This window comes from Elephantulus edwardii, unplaced genomic scaffold (assembly GCF_000299155.1).
Source record: "Elephantulus edwardii isolate Elephantulus edwardi_28Jun2011 unplaced genomic scaffold, EleEdw1.0 scaffold00029, whole genome shotgun sequence".
NCBI lineage: Eukaryota > Metazoa > Chordata > Mammalia > Macroscelidea > Macroscelididae > Elephantulus > Elephantulus edwardii.
This window is the reverse complement of record NW_006399779.1, coordinates 21434903-21440066: the sequence shown is the minus strand read 5'-3', so window position 1 is coordinate 21440066 and position 5164 is coordinate 21434903.

Sequence of the window (5164 nt, the reverse complement as noted above, 5' to 3'; positions counted from 1 at the left end):
ACAATCTCAATCTCTTCACCATCCATCCTGATGCTGCCAATTGGTCCAGTGGTGAGACTAGATGAGGGACTTTGAGAATTGACTAGAAATAACTTTTTATTTTTTGGTTACAAACATAGCCAAATTACATTACTATTGAAGAAAGTAATCCTTTTGTAAAGGACAATTCTTGAGAAAGTTAATGAACAAACAACAAGAAAAGTTCACCCTCATCTGTGAGTCTAGGACCTTCTAACCACTGGGGAGAAAGTCAGTCACTATGCTTAGTATAAACACATTGTGTAAACTAATATGGGGTTAGAAAAAGCTGGTTCCACGGAGAGATAGATACAGATTATCATGACACTTGATCTTTATGATAATTGTGCCTTCTTATAGAAAGCTTACTATTTGACTTGACCCTCCTCCACCTTTCCAAATCTGAGGTCCCTCTCCGAGGAATGGCTTCTGCTAGCAGCATGCCCAGAATATGTGAGATGCTCTCTTTGCTTCCAGGGTTGCACTCCGGCTGCACTAGGTGATATACAGCATCAAAAAACTCACTGGAGAATCAGCTATGATTTGGCTCCAGTTTCACTGAATGGCATTGGATGTGTGAATGGGTCCTTTCTTTAAAGCCAATTGCAGCAGGGGGAAACATACTTAACGTATTTCTATGATGAATTTGAAAATGAAGTTAAAAAACTTAGATGGTATGAGGTCTCTAAAAGTAGACAGAAGAGCAATAGGAAAAGTAGTAAACTTTACATTTTTTTTCTAGTCTATTCAAATAGTGAAGTATTAAGTAGTCACACAGAAAAGAGATAAAAGTTGGAGTCTTGGCCTTTAAACCTAACATTTGCCATTACTTAAAACTCTGCTTCAAATTTTTGCCTTCTAAAGGTACAGCTTCATTCTTGTATAAAATAAAGCCATTGTTGTCCAGTTGATACTGACAAATAGCGGTTTTATAGAACAGAGTCCCATACATTCCCTAGGCTGTAGATTTTTCTCTCTTCTTCTTCTTCTTCTTTTTTTTTTTCTAATTTTAACAGAGACTTTGGATTTCCATTCATTCATTGTTGCACTTTTCTCCCTGCCCACGCCTCCCTGCCCTCAGTTCACTCTTCTCTTCGAAGTGTTTAAAAAAAAAAAATAAAATCTTTCATTGTTATATAATCCCACCCCCAGTCCACTCCACTCTGTATCCTTCATTCTGGACTCCTATCATGACAATAATACATAATCATATATCCCTTTTAAACATTTCTCTCCCTCATCTGTTTCAATGCGGTATAAATTATTTATCCCCTCTTTTCTTAGTTTCCCACCAACCTCAAAATCAGTCCCGCTTTACAAAAGTGGCATTATGTAGTATTGTCCTTTTGTGACCGAGACATTTCACTCAGCATAATATCCTCCAAGGTCATCCATTTTGTGTAATAATTTCTGAGTTGCTTGTTTTTTAATGAGCATAGTAGTCCACCGTGTGAATATACCAGAGCTTCTCTATCCATTCGTTTGTTGATGGGCACTTGGGTTGTTTCAAACTCTTTGCTTTTGTGAACAAAGCCTCAATAAACGTGGATGTGCATATGTCTCCTTGGATGGCAGTTCTGGTTTCTTTAGTTTATATTCTCAGTAGTGGAATTGCTGAGTCAAATGGTATTTCTATTTCCAACTTTTTGAGAAAGTGCCATACTGCCTTCATAGTGGTTGCACCATTTTACACTCCCACCAACAGTGAATAAGAGTTCCAGTTTCTCTGCAACCTTGCAAGCATTTGTTATTTGCTTGTCTGTTAAATTTTGCTATTCTTTTTGGGGTAAGATGATATCTCATAGTTGTTTTGATTTGCATTTCTTTTAGATCTAGGGATTTTGAACATTTCTTCATGTGTTTGTTTGCCATCTGAATGTCTTCTGTGGTGAAGTGTCTGTTCTTATCCTCTGCCCATTTTTCAATTGGGTCGTTTACCTTTATCTTGTTGTGGTGCTTAAGTATTTTATAAATTTTAAATGTAAGTCCCTTATTTAGCATGTCATTACTAAATATTTTTCCCCCAGTCTTTAGCTTTCCTTTTTACCTTGTTGGAGAAGTTTTTGGGTGTGCATAGGGATTTCATTCTTAGAAGTTCCATTCATCTATTTTATCCTTTCCTGGTTGTAGGTTTTCAGGCTGCTTGGAAGACTGTTTATGTTGCTGATTAGGACTTCTAGAATTTTTCCAAGCTTTTCTTTAAAGAAGTTTATAGTCCTTGGTTTTAGTCCTAAATCCTTTATTCACTTTGAGTTGGGTTTTGTGTATGGAATGAGATGTGGATCTTTCTTGAGTTTGCTGCAGATAATTTTCCAGTTTTGTCAACATCATTTGTTAAAAAAGGCTGTTGTTTCCCCACTTAACTGATTTTGTCTCCTTGTCAAAAATCGGTTGACCTTAGGTAGATGGGCTGATTTCTGAATTCTCATTACTCTATTTGTCTGTCATTGTACCAACACCATGCTGTCTTAACCACCACCACGTGCTGTAGGATTTGAAATCTGGGAGTGAGGTGCCTCCTAACTTGTTTCTCTTTTTAAAAGGCTGTAGATTTTTACTGAAGCAAACTCTCCCATCTTCCCTTTATGGACTAGTTAATGAGTTCAGAGCATCAGACTTTTAGTTAGCAGCCAAGTGTTTATTCACTGCAGCACGAGGGCTGGTTCCCTTTGCTTAGTTACAATTGTTTTCCAAATTTAAAAAAATCAGTAATTTTGGCAAGTGTTCTCGGGGTTAGGTGCTGTTAACACATTGCCGCAAATGACGGCAAATGTGTTTCTAAGCACGGTCATCAATTTTAAAAGTGTGTTAATGGCATTGTGTTAAATGGATTTCTTTTTATTCACTGTGATCCCATGTGACAAAGTAGAATAGCCCCACAGGGTCTTCTGGACTATAATTTCTGCAGCAGCAAACCCCCTGTTCTCCTAGAGGGTCCCTGGCTGTGTTCAAACGGCCAACATCTTGATTAGAAGCTGAGCAATTAACTGCTGCGCTACCAGGGCTGCTTCTTGGGTAATATTTTTTACTCTCAAGGTTCAGAAAGTAGAAGTAGTTTTCTCAAAACATCTTAGAATTAGTTAGAATTTGTGTTTGAATCAAGGTTGGAACAATTTCAAATCCTCTGCTCTTTCTCGTCTTTTATATCATGCCTCATGCCACATCTAGTTTTATTCACTCTTATATTATGCATTTATGGAGATTCTTTTACGTTTAAGGCACTTTGTTTCTATGGTTTCACCAGTGTTGCCATCTAGTTGTAGATATTTGCATGGTGTTCCATCCATATGTGTCCATGTCTACTGCCAAAAGCAGGATGCTCAGCTCAGGATTAAGGAATAATCACTGCGACTCATTATTCGTATACTATGCTCTTAGTTGGGAGCTCTGGTGGCATAGTGTATAGGTCATTGTGTTGGTAACCACAAAGGTGGTGGCTCTTTGCTGGTTCAAATCCAACAGCCACTTGATGGGAAGAAGAAGGGCAATTTTTTACAGTATAATTTATAGCCTCTGAAAATTCCCTGCGGATTCAGCTGAGACACTTCCAACTGGACAGCAATGAGCTGAATTGAAATTATTAGTAGAAGTAAAATTAAAGTTAGACCAGATTCCCCAAGACAGAAGAGGTATCAGAGGCTTTTGATATTAGAAAAATCCCTCAATGTTTAAGAGCTTTCAAAGCTACTGGATACATTTGAACTGGTCCAAATGCATCAAGAGTGATTTTGTCCCTGGCCAGCAGAAAAAAAGTATATCTAGGATTGTCTAGATTGTACTAGACTGGTAATGAACACCTGTTTTTCAAGTGTTTGCTTTTGTTGCACAAGCTAAACCACGAGATGTATATAGATCGCATCCAAACTTACATGCATCGTGAAGAAGCTGCGAGGAGTTAATTGAACACAAGTGTCTGAAAGTTCCTGTGAAGTTCAGAAGGCCCCGTAACTCTATGTGACAAGGTCACATAACTGTTCAGTTGCAGAGATGGGATTTGCCAGTTACAATACACTGCCAGCACAACCAGTTCAAACAGCTTGGATTATTTGATTTTATTCCTCCAAATAATAACACGTGTCAATTAGATTCATGTCAGAGTCCATTATGTATTCTACCCCTATAATCTGTCTTTCCTGGAATTAATGAATATAGAATGAGAAAATAACAGGTTTTATAGTTTGAATCTGTATGGCTTGGGGTAGAGTACAAAAGCCTTTATAGTGATTATATACATATATCCTGAATTGTTACATAATTCCACATTTTACATTAGTAGAAATTGTCTTAAATTTAAAAAATGTTTTTAAAAAGAGAGTAATTTAAAGAAATAATTGATATGCCATGACTGTTGTTGTTGTTGTTATGTGCAGTCGAGTCGTTTGAGACTCATAGAGACCCTATGTACAAACAGCCCTAAACCCTGCTCTGTCCTGTGCCAATCGCACTGCCTCTGACACTCCCATCCTGATTACCCCAGTCACTGAATCAATCCACCTCAAAGAGGATTTTCCCCTCTTGCGCTGTCCCTTCACCCTCCCAAGCATGATGTCCCTCTCCAAGGACCTGTCTGTCCTTACAACATGTCCAAAGTATATCAGACGAAGCCCCAGAATCCTTGCCTCCAAGGAGTAGCCTGGATTAACCCTCTCCAGGATGAATCTGTTTGTTTTCATGCCATGACTACTTTTATAAAATTCATAACTTGTATAATATATAAAATAGAAAATGAAAATATAAATAATATGATATTTCAAGTAATGGGAAATAGTTAGGTTTGTGATTGTCCAATAGGATATTTGAGCATTGCTGTAATGAGAGTAATAATAGTTAACATTTATAAGGACACTTAGTATGATCCAGCATGTTCTGAGTGCTTTAGATGTATCCAATCAAGCTTTACAACTTTCAGGTAGAATTTATTAGCATTTCATTTTAAAGCTGATGAAATAAGTAACAGAGATTACCATTTCATTTGATCCTAACTTTTCTTAGCCACTTACTAGGAAGGCGATTAGTATGGAGATAAATCTGTCTCATACTTGGTCTGTAAATATAGCCTATGTATCATAGCTGCGTATTCAGCATATAGACTTCATCAGAACAGAGCAAGGGACTTCATCAGACTTCATCAGAACAGAGCAAGGGA